Here is a 14,599-nt window from a genome sequence, read left to right on the forward strand (position 1 = left end):
TACGCTCAGGAAGATAATGCGTGAGCACATCTTGTGGCCAAATAGTAAAATTACACCTACATACATTTTTTTTAAATAAAAAGACCTACACATACAATTAAAATTAACCCCTTACCTCCCACACTCTTCCATAGTTACCCAAATAAAAGGTTTGCATTAAAAAAAAGACAATTAAAAAAATACATAAATAGTTACCTTAACCACTTGAGGACCTAGGGCTTTCTACCCCTTAAGGACCGGCCACTTTTTTTCCATTCAGACCACTGCAGCTTTCACGGTTAATTGCTCGCTCATACAACCTACCACCTAAATGAATTTTGGCTCCTTTTCTTGTCACTAATAAAGCTTTCTTTTAGTGCTATTTGATTGCTCCTGCGATTTTTACTTTTTATTATATTCAGCAAAAAAGACATGAATTTTGGCAAAAAAATGATTTTTTTAACTTTCTGTGCTGACAGTTTTCAAATAAAGTAAAATTTCTGTATACATGCAGCGCGAAAAATGTGGACAAACATGTTTTTGATAAAAAAAACCCCATTCAGTGTATATTTATTGGTTTGGGTAAAAGTTATAGCGTTTACAAACTATGGTGCAAAAAGTGAATTTTCCCATTTTCAAGCATCTCTGACTTTTCTGACCCTCTGTCATGTTTCATGAGGGGCTAGAATTCCAGGATAGTATAAATACCCCCCAAATGACCCCATTTTGGAAAGAAGACATCCCAAAGTATTCACTGAGAGGCATAGTGAGTTCATAGAAGATATTATTTTTTGTCACAAGTAAGCGGAAAATGACACTTTGTGAAAAAAAAAAAAAAAAAAAAAAGTTTCCATTTCTTCTAACTTGCGACAAAAAAAAATGAAATCTGCCACGTACTCACCATGCTCCTCTCTGAATACCTTGAAGTGTCTACTTTCCAAAATGGGGTCATTTGTGGGGTGTGTTTACTGTCCTGACATTTTGGGGGGTGCTAAATTGTAAGCACCCCTGTAAAGCCTGAAGGTGCTCATTGGACTTTGGACCCCTTAGCGCAGTTAGGGTGCAAAAAAGTGCCACACATATGGTATTGCCGTACTCAGGAGAAGTAGTATAATGTGTTTTGGGGTGTATTTTTACACATACCCATGCTGGGTGGGAGAAATATCTCTGTAAATGACAATTTGTTAATTTTTTTTACACACAATTGTCCATTTACAGAGATCTTTCTCCCACTCAGCATGGGTATGTGTAAAAATACACCACAAAACACATTATACTACTTCTCCTGAGTACGGCGATACCACATGTGTGGCACTTTTTTGCACCCTAACTGCGCTAAAGGGCCCAAAGTCCAATGAGTACCTTTAGAATTTCACAGGTCATTTTGAGAAATTTCGTTTCAAGACTACTCCTCACGGTTTAGGGCCCCTAAAATGCCAGGGCAGTATAGGAACCCCACAAATGACCCCATTTTAGAAAGAAGACACCCCAAGGTATTCCGTTAGGAGTATAGTGAGTTCATAGAAGATTTTATTTTTTTGTCAAAAGTTAGCGGAAATTGATTTTAATTGTGTTTTTTCACAAAGTGTCATTTTCCGCTAACTTTTGACAAAAAATAAAATCTTCTATGAACTCACCATACTTCTAACGGAATACCTTGGGGTGTCTTCTTTCTAAAATGGGGTCATTTGTGAGGTTCCTATACTGCCCTGGCATTTTAGGGGCCCTAAACCGTGAGGAGTAGTCTTGAAACGAAATTTCTCAAAATGACCTGTGAAATTCTAAAGGTACTCATTGGACTTTGGGCCCTTTAGCGCAGTTAGGGTGCAAAAAAGTGCCACACATGTGGTATCGCCGTACTCGGGAGAAGTAGTACAATGTGTTTTGGGGTGTATTTTTACACATACCCATGCTGGGTGGGAGAAATACCTCTGTAAATGGACAATTGTGTGTAAAAAAATCAAAAGATTGTCATTTACAGAGGTATTTCTCCCACCCAGCATGGGTATGTGTAAAAATACACCCCAAAACACATTATACTACTTCTCCCGAGTACGGCGATACCACATGTGTGGCACTTTTTTGCACCCTAACTGCACTAAGGGGCCCAAAGTCCAATGAGTACCTTTAGGATTTCACAGGTCATTTTTGTTTCAAGACTACTCCTCACGGTTTAGGGCCCCTAAAATGCCAGGGCAGTATAGGAACCCCACTAATGACCCCATTTTAGAAAGAAGACACCCCAAGGTATTCCGTTAGGAGTATGGTGAGTTCATAGAAGTTTTTATTTTTTTGTCACAAGTTAGCAGAAATTGATTTTAATAGTTTTTTTTCACAAAGTGTCATTTTCCGCTAACTTGTGACAAAAAATAAAATCTTCTATGAACTCACCATACTCCGTACGGAATACCTTTGGGTGTCTTCTTTCTAGAATGGGGTCATTTGTGGGGTTCCTATACTGCCCTGGCATTTTAGGGGCCCTAAACCGTGAGGAGTAGTCTTGAAACCAAATGTCGCAAAATGACCTGTGAAATCCTAAAGGTACTCATTGGACTTTGGGCCCCTTAGCGTACTTAGGGTGTAAAAAAGTGTCACACATGTGGTACCGCCGTACTCAGGAGAAGTAGTATAATGCGTTTTGGGGTGTATTTTTACACATACCCATGCTAAGTGGGAGAAATATCTCTGTAAATGACAATTGTTTGATTTTTTTACACACAATTGTCCATTTACATAGAAATTTCTCCCATCCAGCATGGGTATGTGTAAAAATACACCCCAAAACACATTATACTACTTTTCCTGAGTACAGCGGTACCACATGTGTGACAATTTTTTGCAGCCTAGGTGCGCTAAGGGGCCCAACGTCCTATTCACAGGTCATTTTGAAGCATTTGTTTTCTAGACTACTCCTCGCGGTTTAGGGCCCCTAAAATGCCAGGGCAGTATAGGAACCCCACAAGTGACCCCATTTTAGAAAGAAGACACCCCAAGGTATTCCGTTAGGTGTATGGCGAGTTCATAGAAGATTTTATTTTTTGTCACAAGTTAGTGAAAAATGACACTTTGTGAAAAAAAACCAATAAAAATTAATTTCCGCTAACTTTTGACAAAAAATAAAATCTTCTATGAACTCGTCATACACCTAACAGAATACCTTGGGGTGTCTTTTTTTCTAAAATGGGGTCACTTGTGGGGTTCCTATACCGCCCTGGCATTTTACAGGCCCAAAACCGTGAGTAGTCTGGAAACCAAATGTCTCAAAATGACTGTTCAGGGGTATAAGCATCTGCAAATTTTGATGACAGGTGGTCTATGAGGGGGCGAATTTTGTGGAACCGGTCATAAGCAGGGTGGCCTTTTAGATGACAGGTTGTATTGGGCCTGATCTGATGGATAGGAGTGCTAGGGGGGTGACAGGAGGTGATTGATGGGTGTCTCAGGGGGTGGTTAGAGGGGAAAATAGACGCAATCAATGCACTGGGGAGGTGATCGGAAGGGGGTCTGAGGGGGATCTGAGGGATTGGCCGAGTGATCAGGAGCCCACACGGGGCAAATTGGGGCCTGATCTGATGGGTAGGTGTGCTAGGGGGTGACAGGAGGTGATTGATGGGTGTCTCAAGGTGTGATTAGAGGGGGGAATAGATGCAAGCAATGCACTGGCGAGGTGATCAGGGCTGGGGTCTGAGGGCATTCTGAGGGTGTGGGCGGGTGATTGAGTGCCCTAGGGGCAGATAGGGGTCTAATCTGATAGGTAGCAGTGACAGGGGGTGATTGATGGGTAATTAGTGGGTGTTTAGGGTAGAGAATAGATGGAAACACTGCGCTTGGGTGGTGATCTGATGTCGGATCTGCGGGCGATCTATTGGTGTGGGTGGGTGATCAGTTTGCCCGCAAGGGGCAGGTTAGGGGCTGATTGATGGGTGGCAGTGACAGCGGGTGATTGATGGGTGGAAGTGACAGGGGGTGATTGATGGGTGGCAGTGACAGGGGGTGATTGATGGGTGATTGATAGGTGATTGACAGGTAATCAGTGGGTTATTACAGGGGAGAACAGATGTAAATATTGCACTGGCGAATTGATAAGGGGGGGTCTGAGGGCAATCTGAGCGTGTAGGCGGGCGATTGGGTGCCCGCAAGGGGCAGATTAGGGTCTGATCTGATGGGTAACAGTGACAGGTGGTGATAGGTGGTGATAGGGGGTGATTGATGGGTAATTAGTGGGTGTTTAGAGGAGAGAATAGATGTAAACGCTGCGCTTGGGTGGTGATCTGATGTCGGATCTGCGGGCGATCTATTGGTGTGGGTGGGTGATCAGATTGCCCGCAAGGGGCAGGTTAGGGGCTGATTGTTGGGTGGCAGTGACGGGGTGATTGATGGGTGATAGGTGATTGGCAGGTGATTGACAGGTGATCAGTGGGTTATTACAGGGAAGGACAGATGTAATTAATGCACTGGCGAATTGATAAGGGGGGGGGGGGTCTGAGGGCAATCTGAGCGTGTGGGCGGGTGATTGGGTGCCCGCAAGGGGCAGATTAGGGTCTGATCTGATAGGTAACAGTGACAGGTGGTGATAGGGGGTGATTGATGGGTGATTGATGGGTAATTAGTGGGTGTTTAGAGAAGATAACAGATGTAAACAATACATTTGGGAGGTAATCTGACGGCGGGTTTGCGGGCGATCTAATGGTGTGGGTGGGTGATCAGATTGCCCGCAAGGGGCAGGTTAGGGGCTGATTGATGGGTGGCAGTGACAGGGGGTGACAGGGGGTGATTGATGGGTGATAGGTGATTGGCAGGTGATTGACAGGTGATCAGTGGGTTATTACAGGGAAGAACAGTTGTAATTAATGCACTGGTGAATTGATAAGGGGGGGTCAGAGGGCAATCTGAGCGTGTGGGCGGGTGATTGGGTGCCCGCAAGGGGCAGATTAGGGTCTGATCTGATAGGTAAAAGTGACAGGTGGTGATAGGGGGTGATTGATGGGTGATTGATGGGTAATTAGTGGGTGTTTAGAGGAGAGAATAGATGTAAACAATGGATTTGGGAGGTGATCTGATGTCGGATCTGCGGGCGATCTATTGGTGTGGGGGGGTGATCAGATTGCCCGCAAGGGGCAGGTTAGGGGCTGGCTGATGGGTGGCAGTGACAGGGGGTGATTGACGGGTGATTGATGGGTGATTGACAGGTGATTGACAGGTGATTGACAGGTGATTGACAGGTGATCAGGGGGATAGATGCATACAGTAAACAGGGGGGGTGGTCTGGGGGGGGGGGTCTGGGGAGAATCTGAGGGGTGGGGGGTGATCAGGAGGGGGCAGGGAGCAGGGTGGGGGATAAAAAAAAAAATAGCGTTGACAGATAGTGACAGGGAGTGATTGATGGGTGATTAGGGGGGTTATTGGGTGCAAACAGGGGTCTGGGGGGTGGGCAGGGGGGGGGTCTGATGGGTGCTGTGGGCGATCTGGGGCAGGGGGGGGGGGAAATCAGTGTGCTTGGTGCAGACTAGGGTGGCTGCAGCCTGCCCTGGTGGTCCCTCGGACACTGGGACCACCAGGGCAGGAGGCAGCCTGTATAATACACTTTGTAAACATTACAAAGTGTATTATACACTTTGTATGCGGCGATCGCGGGGTTAACATCCCGCCGGCGCTTCCGTATAGCCGGCGGGATGTTGCGGCGGGTGAGCGGCGCCAGGCGGAGGCGGAGGATCGCGTCACTGATGACGCGATCGCTCCGCCCATGCCCCTACAAGGACCGCCGCCAATTGTCAATACGGCGGTCCTTGCGGGGTGCACTTCCCGGCCGCCAATTGTACATACGGCGGTCGGGAAGTGGTTAAGGACTGAACTTTTTTAATATGTTTGTCAAGAGGGTATTTTACTGTTACTTTTGAAAACATGGGCTTGTAATTAGTGATAGATTCAAAACTGAAAAAATGCACCTTTATTTCCCAATAAAATATTGGCTCTGTACATTGTACTAGGGACATATTATAAACAATGCAATAACCGGGGCAAATAAAATAGGTGGGTTTTAATTACAGTAACATGTATTATTTTAAAACTATAATGGCCGAAAACTAAGAAATACTGAATTTTCCCCACTTTTTTTCTTAATATTCCCATTAAAATGCATTAAGAAAAAAAGCCTAATTGGTGGCGAAAAATCTAAGATATAGATCATTTAATTGTGATCAGTAGTGATAAAGTTATTGGTGAATGAAAGGGAGGAGCGCTCAAAGGTAAAAATTGCTCTAGTCTAAAAGGGGAACACCCCGCAGTGGTGAAGTGGTTAAGAAACAATGGCGATTGACAATGTTTCTTCATACTTCAAATCACTACACTGACAGAAGAAGCCTCATGTTACTGGGGACCACGACAGCAATAAAATAAAAAAAACACACACGCAGGTTAGATACTCCTCAGTACAGAACAGTTATGGCAATGTGTGACAATGAAGTATAATGATACTGTGTATATATAGACCATTTAGTGAAAAGTCTATTTTTCTTACTGTTATATGTGTCCTATATTTGTAACAGAGAGATAAGGGTGCTTAGTCAAAGTTTACAAATCCCTTGGATGTCTCTGAGTTCCGTGTACATACACCAAGACATTTCATATATTTTCTGGCATTCAATATTAAAAGGTTTATATGAGTTCTCTAAATAGATGGCCATAAATCTGTGCTTTCAGTACCCTTTGTGTGACCCGGTTCATGCAGCTAGTGGAAAAATGTCTGTCTTTACTTTCAGATGTGGCTGTATTCATCTCAGAGCTGGGCAGGTAAGATTATTCAGGGTGGAACAAAAAATAATGGCTGGGAACAGGATTTTGGAGGCATGGCTGTAAAACTGCAGAAAAAAAATGCTGAAAATACTTTGGCTTGTAATGTCCTAACGCTTACCATATTTTTCGGAATATAAGACCCTCCGTAATATAAGCCGCACAAGGTTTAGAGGGCAAAAACCAGGGGAAAAAATGTATACTAAACCTGGTGCGTACATAGTCCAGGAGCATCTTGTAGATGTTCTCCCCAATTATTGTCCCCTTCTGTCCCCAGTGTTTCCCCTTCTGGCCCCCATGTGTTCTCTTCTGTCCCCAGTGTGGCCCCTTTTGTCCACCGTTTTGCCTCCTCTGTCCCTTGTGTTTGCCTCCTGTGTGCCCGGTTTGCTTCCTGCGTCCCCATTTTTCCCCCTCTGTCCGCTGTTTTGCCTCCTCTGTCTCCCGTTTTGCCTCTGGTGTCCCCTGTTTGGCCTCCTCTGTCCCCCATGTGTCTCCCGCTCCCCTGTGTAGGCTCATCTGCACTCCCGTGTGTAAGTATGAGAAGCAGCAGTACAGCAAACCTCATCAATGGCTCCAGTGGAAAACACAGGCCTCTCTTCTCCTGCATGGCTCCCCTAGAGTCAACTTCTGCTGACAGTCCCTGACTTAGCGATGGGTTGGCAGTTTATATTGGCAGGCAATCGTAAGTTGGGTATTCCCTGTACTTTTTCTCCCAATTTTTGGGGAGAAAAAGTGCATCTTCTATGCCAAAAAATGTGGTATATTCAAGCAAGTAAGAAAAACATAATCTGTTACAACACATTTCAACTGTAATAAAGCAGTCACATTCCTACATTCACTAATTATTGATCTGGCCACATGATCACAGTCCCCCTTTTTCAATGTGGCTTAGCACCCACTGCAACTTGCCACACAATACTGTTTAGCACTCACTGCAATGCAATGGTGTGTAGTACTGCTATTTAGCAGCCATTGCTACTTGGCACCTACTGTAACTTAAGGAGAGTCTGAAGCTTTATACAGTAAAATTGCTCTTTTTATTTAACATTTATCTTCTGCACCATCACCATAGCTAAAACGCCCCATCACCGCGGCAGAATGTTGTAATTAAATCCCCAAAATATGGAAAGTTCTATATTACAGCACTGTGTATATAGTACTAGCACCTCTTTTTATGTCTCTATAAGGCAGAGGCGTATCTAGGGAAACCAGCGCCTATGGCAGACATTGAAATTCTCTCCCAGGGAGGGGCTGGGGGCACCCCTCCAAACATTTTAACATGTAATTTCAGTTGAAATTGAAGTAGAAATTAAAATTGAAGTAGAGCATGGCCTATTAGAATGGAGTATTGCAATAGGTCAGCCTATACATATCCCCAAATAACAGTTAGGCAGCTTGTCCCCCCTAAATATGTAACCAGGTAGAATGTCCCCCAGATAAAAACTAGAATTTTTATGGAGAACAACAAGGATGCTACGAAGCAGCGCCCCCAGTAAGAGGCGCCCATGGCACATGCCATGTCTGCACCCCTGTAGATACACCTCTGCTATAAGGTTATGTGAAAGCAGTTTGGGATAGTATTTATTGTAGACCCCTCTGCTGCACTGTGCTACCTGGACACAAGTTGCAGGTGTCACTAGTCTACCATCTGTCTTTCTTGCTTGAGTGGAGTCCTTAGTGGACCCTGTTGTGTGTTAGATGTGAGCATTTGCAAGACTGGATATTGAATTGTATTTGATACAGTAAGAAAGAAGATCTGCAGGCTAAGTAGAGTGCAATAGTACTATGGTATTGAAAACTGCCAGAAACAAGGGAACAAAACTTCCACAGGAACAACAAACTGATATGTGTCGGGCTTACAATCTGCCCTTACTACTGGTGACTAAGGGCAGATTGTAAGCCCATAAGACATCAGTTCCTTTAGAAGTTGTGCCTCCAGATCTTTTTCCCTACTAGGGTTGATTGGAACAGCCAAATTCTGATTTCATCGAAATTGTGTGTTCTGCAGGCAAATGCCAAATTTCATGCTCCAATTTTCTTGTTCTAAAGGCATTTTCTATTAAAGTCAATGTGGTCAATATCTCTGCCGATGCAAAAATTGCCTTCGGAAATTAAGAGTTTTCAGTAAACACAGTGTTAACACAGTAAAAATTGGCTTCTGAAACAAGTATTTTCGTCAAACAATGACAGAAAATTCCCATCCCCTGGAAGCCAATTAGAGTGGCAGAACGAGAGATTTTCCACATGGATCGGGGGTCCAGGGGACATTCATGTTAAAAACTGCTCATAGTGATATCAACAAGATGGCCGCCAGGGATACCCTGGTCCCCGGAGGCCACTCTAACGGCAGAGTTAGAGCCTCCGGGGACCAGGGTATCTCTGGCGGCCATCTTGTTGATATCACTATGAGCTAAAAATGTTTTGGAAGCCAATTTTCAATTTACTATCCACTGTGTTAATGCAGTGTTTGCTGAAAATTCTCATTCTGGGATCCAATTTTTACCATGTAAACCCTGTTTCTTGAAAAGTCTTGTTTCCAGAGCTAATTTTTGCATTGGCACAACAGAATGTGGTATTCAAAACAGTGTAATATACAACTTTCATGATTTTACTCAGAATGGCTGAAATCCGAAGGGAAAATTGGAACTCTGCAATGTCCCGATTCAGAGAGCTCATCCCTATTCCTTATTGTACCTGTCATTGGGCTAAATAGATCCAACTCTAGTGAGTTCGATATCTGGGGGATTGTATCTGAACTGCGTATTATGTATGCAGCACGGTGGCGTAGTGGTTAGCGCTCTTGCCTTGCAACGCTGGGTCCCTGGTTTGAATCCCAGCCAGGGCAACATCTGCATGGAGTTTGTATGTTCTCCCCATGTCTGCGTGGGTTTCCTCCGGGCACTCCGGTTTACTCCCACATCCCATAATCATACAGATAAGTTAATTGGCTTCCCCCTAAATTGGCCCTAGTCTACGACACATACACTACACAATACATACATAGACATATGACTATGGTAGGTATTAGATTGTGAGCTCCTCTGAGGGACAGTTAATGACAAGACAATATACTCTGTACAGTGCTGCGGAGGATGTTGGCGCTATATGAATACTAAATAATAATAATAAATAATCATAATAATTTATGTGCCAAATAGTAAGTACAATATATATGGTCATAATTTGCACAAAAGCCTTACAAGCCCCCTATCACTACATTTACTGCTTTTCTGCAAAAGCAAGCAAGTCCTTCATTAACAGAGCACTGCAAAATATGACTGATCACCTGGTTCTGCATTAGTAATATTAGTACATGGCAGTAACCAAGACAGACTACAACTTTGTAAGCAGTTTCCTGCGATGTAATGTGAAGTTTTATTGTATCATGTTGAAGAATGCTTGTTTAATACAAGTGTGCTAAATTCTTGGACCTCTTTGCCTGATCAAGTAGGGACTAACGTCATTTAATGTAACAGCCGTTTTCACCCAATGAATCTCACATTGTTCCAACAAAGCCAAGAACTTCAAACGAGAGCCAAAACTATTATTGCGTATCTGTTTATACTGAGCCGGAGTGACAGATTATGAAGCGGTCTGGGAATACTTAAAAGAAAAATGATGGAGACTGCAATCACTTCCTGCAGCATGCCCAGCTGGGTAATCCTGATCATGTATATTTCACCTGGCACTGTCACTTGTGGGATTTTTTAAGCAACCACTTACTGCCCATATAAAATGTACTTCCTACAAATTTAAAGACTAATATATTCAAGCAGTATCAAGGCATTTCATTAACATTACATTCATAAACTGGACAAAAGCCTTGCATATCATTTGTTTCAATTATTGTACTAACTGCAATGTAGCCATATGCTTCAACTGAAACATTGCTGTCGTGCAATACGTTTTATATTTCAAGGAGCTGAATGAAGTCAGCATATTATTCAAAAATTTGAAATGCATGGTGCATTTGGTCTAATGGAACTGAATTGTTTTTCACTGCCAAGAAATTTTTTTCCCTAAATGTCTGCCGTTATTATGATTGTGCAATCGCGCTGCAAAAACAGCAGCCATTCATGAGGAACCTTGATCAGTCAGCATTTTCCTACTATCGTCTTGGCCAATAAGAGATTTCTTCATCATTAGAATACCAACCCTTGTTTTACACATAAAAGGGTGCCCACTCCTGCCCTGTCTGTTGTTGGCATCAGTATCGCATGTGTTTCTATGGCTCTGTTCACACTTTATTCTGTACATTTCCAGTATGGTCCAGTTCTGTCAGTTTTCTATGGGTGTGGTCACACATAAAAGGTGTACATTTCGAACCCAGTCAGGTAAAACCTGATAGAAAACAGATGCAAAACGGATGCAAAGATGACAGGACAGTACTGGATCGGACCAGAAATGTGCAGATTTATCTGTGAACCAGGCCTTAGGGTTACATAAAAGATGCAGTATAAAATAGTACGTCAGCGACAGAGCAGAGTGATCATTAGTAGTTCCATTAAAGAAGAACTGTAGTCAAAATAACAAACGGTAATGCATAAAACTGCTTATTTTTAAAAAAATATATGAATTTACTAATTATGTAGTCAGAGTTTGCTGTTTGTAAAATGCAGAATGTGTGTTTACTGAGAGCTCTAAAGCCAGTACAAAAGATCTCTGATCTCCCAGAATGCTCTGGGGCAGAGTTCCACATAATAAAAAGCCTATAACAGCTGACATCCGCCCTCACTGATTAGAAGCCATATCTATTAGCTCCTGATCACGTGATCACTGCGATCGCCGGCCGACCGTAGTGATCAATGAAAACAGCGGCGGTAGGAGGGGAGGAAGAGAACTGGGACTCACCTTCCTGACATTCCCCCAGCAATTGTTGCTCCACTCCGCTCTGCCCGGCATCCCGGCTCGCTCTGCCTCTAATTAGTGTTGGGCGAACAGTGTTCGCCACTGTTCGGGTTCTGCAGAACATCACCCAGTTCGGGTGATGTTCGAGTTCGGCCGAACACCTGACGGTGCTCGGCCAAACCGTTCGGCCACATGGCCGAACTAAGAGCGCATGGCCGAATGTTCCCCGAACGTTCGGCTAGCGCTGTGATTGGCCGAACGGGTCACGTGGTTCGGGCCCGAACGCGCTCTGATTGGCCGAACGGTCACGTGGTTCGGGTAAATAAATACCCGAACCACGTCATATCTCCGCCATTTGTCTGTGGGTTTAGCTTTGGGTAGGCAGGCAGGGTAGTTCGCTCTCCAGTCACGCTAGCCAGGGTCCCCCCCAGTCATTGTGTGTCGCTGCTGGGAACAGTAGTACACCGCTCGCTCAGCCACACTATATATAGCATTGTTTACTGCCACTGTGTACCTCGCTCAGCCACGCTATATATATAGCATTGTGTTTTCTGACACTCTGTGTACACGGCTTAGCCTGACTAATATAGCATTGTGTGTACTGCCACTGTGCACCTCGCTCAGCCACGCTATATATAGCATTGTGTTTTCTGACACTCTGTGTACACGGCTTAGCCTGACTAATATAGCATTGTGTGTACTGCCACTGTGCACCTCGCTCAGCCACGCTATATATAGCATTGTGTTTTCTGACACTCTGTGTACACGGCTTAGCCTGGCTATATAGCATTGTGTGTACTGCCACTGTGCACCTCGCTCAGCCACGCTATATATAGCATTGTGTTTTCTGACACTCTGTGTACATGGCTTAGCCTGACTACATAGCATTGTGTGTACTGCCACTGTGTACCTCGCTCAGCCACGCTATATATAGCATTGTGTTTACTGCCACTCTGTGTACACAGCTCAGCCAGACTATATAGCATTGTGTGTACTGCCACTCTGTGTACACCGCTCAGCCAGACTATATAGCATTGTGTGTACTGCCACTCTGTGTACACGGCTCAGCCAGACTATATAGCATTGTGTGTACTGCCACTCTGTGTACACCGCTCAGCCAGACTATATAGCATTGCGTACTCTGCCAGTCAGTGTGTATATTGCTGGGATCAGTAATACTCCACTCACCGCCAACCACTATATGAGCTCACCATGAGTTCCTCAGAGACCTCCGCTGTGAGCAGCACTCCCAACAACAGCAACAGCCAACGCCCCACGCAAGCTATAACATCCACTACAGCAGCCAGTGGTCAGCAGCAGCCCTCTCCGGAGGAGAATGTTGTGTCCATCGGTCCGTCGCCAGAACGATTAATGAGGGCTGCCATTGAGGAGATGATGGGGCCTGATGTGGAGGAGGAGGTCGGGCTCAGGCCAGCATCCCAAGTTAATGTTGAGGACGATGAGGGGTCTGTGTCTGGGGATGTTGGGGTGGCAGAGATGGTGGGTGGGTCAGACTCAGGAGAAGAGTTGTATGATGAGGATGATGATCGGGACCATCTGTATGTGCCTCAGAGTCCGACCCCGGAAAACATGTTGTATCGTGTGTTTAGGTACTAAAATCTGCGTTCCCACTTCCCAGTACTGCCTGCAGCGCCCGGGTCCACGGATCCATATAATTTTTTGGGCAGCACTATCAAACTGTGGTACTATGAGTGAGTTGCCATGGTCCTTCTGTGCTGCCTGTCACACTCACCGTCTGTCTGCAGATGGATTGTTCAACACAGCCTTGACCATGGACCTTGACCATCTTCTCTAGGCGATTGGTGTTGGAGGACGTGGAACTGCCCGATTGCTGTTCTGTGGGCTGCTGCATGGGTGTCAGAAAATGTTCCCACTCCAAGGACACTGCCAATACCATTCCCTTTTGGGCACTAGCAGCAGCTTGTGTTCTTTGCTGCCCTCCTGGTCCTCCTGGGTTTGCTGAAGTCAGTCTGTCGGCGTACAACTGGCTAGAGAAGGAGGAGGATGTCAATCTCCTCTCTAAAGTCTCCATCCTCAAGGGCCTGCTGGAATTGTTCCATTTTTGACCTGTCTGACACTTTCTTCAATCAGTTTTTTAACATTGTGTTTGTATAAACTGGGTATAAACCCAGTAATTGGTGTTGTCCAGATTCCAGAATAATGAATAATAATGAATAGTGAATAATGCGCGGGCCGCGTTCAATGCAGTCTAGCATGAATTGAGCCATGTGTGCCAGAGAGTCCTGCCAGACTCCTCTATCTTCATGTTCTTGTAAGCGTTGTGATTGTTGTGATGCACCATATTCGTCACCAGCATCACTTTCTTCCTCTTCTGCTGTCCTTTCCCGCTAAATTGTGGAAGTCCAACGTGCACCGCTCTGTCCCTCGGCAGTGGGGGCATCCAATTCCTGCTCCAACTTCAGCTGTTCCTCGTCCTGTTCTTTGTCATAGCTGGGACCAGCGTTTCCTGAGGCAGGTTGCCTGATGTTGGTATCATCACGCTGATCGTTTTCATCTTCAGAATCCCCCACTTGCATCATGCCAGCGGTTTCCATCTTCAACATTGATTTCTTCAGTAAACACAGCAGTGGTATTGTAATGCTGACTGTAGAGTTGTCACTGCTCAGTCACGCAACGTGGATTGCTCAAAATTTTGGAGGACTTGGCAGAGATCCAACATGGTGGCCCAATCAGATCCACAGAAGCTTGGTAGCTACTAGCTGCTGGAATGCGCCTCGGCACTGCGCAAAAGCGTGCTAGCATGTGCAGCGTAGAATTCCAGCGCGTAGGCAGGGACATCACCCAGCGAGCGATGGTGCGCTGGATTGAAGCGCTCCTGCATCTCTTGGTGAGTCCTTCAGAAGCGGTACTGGACTTTTAACAATGTTTTTTTTTTTTTCCTTCAACAGAAGATCTGCCACGTTGGAGTGAGGAGGACGCCGCCGACCCCGACACCAAGCTG

General features: G+C 44.9%; 1 long non-coding RNA gene across 9 annotated transcripts in view; it reads left to right on the forward strand.

The window, feature by feature from the left end:
- The window catches only part of LOC137521055 (uncharacterized), a 523,185-nt gene that overhangs the window by 489,839 nt on the left and 18,747 nt on the right, over positions 1 to 14,599 (forward strand). The window contains exon 8 of one of the 9 annotated variants that reach the window (XR_011022010.1): positions 6,738 to 6,766. The exons of the other annotated variants lie outside the window; for them this stretch is intronic. This is a non-coding gene — a long non-coding RNA (uncharacterized lncRNA). Of the gene's footprint in view, positions 1 to 6,737; positions 6,767 to 14,599 lie in introns of those variants that run through there. 9 annotated transcript variants of the gene reach the window in all.

Source organism: Hyperolius riggenbachi, chromosome 1 (genome assembly GCF_040937935.1).
Source record: "Hyperolius riggenbachi isolate aHypRig1 chromosome 1, aHypRig1.pri, whole genome shotgun sequence".
In the NCBI taxonomy this organism is placed as follows: Eukaryota; Metazoa; Chordata; class Amphibia; order Anura; family Hyperoliidae; genus Hyperolius; species Hyperolius riggenbachi.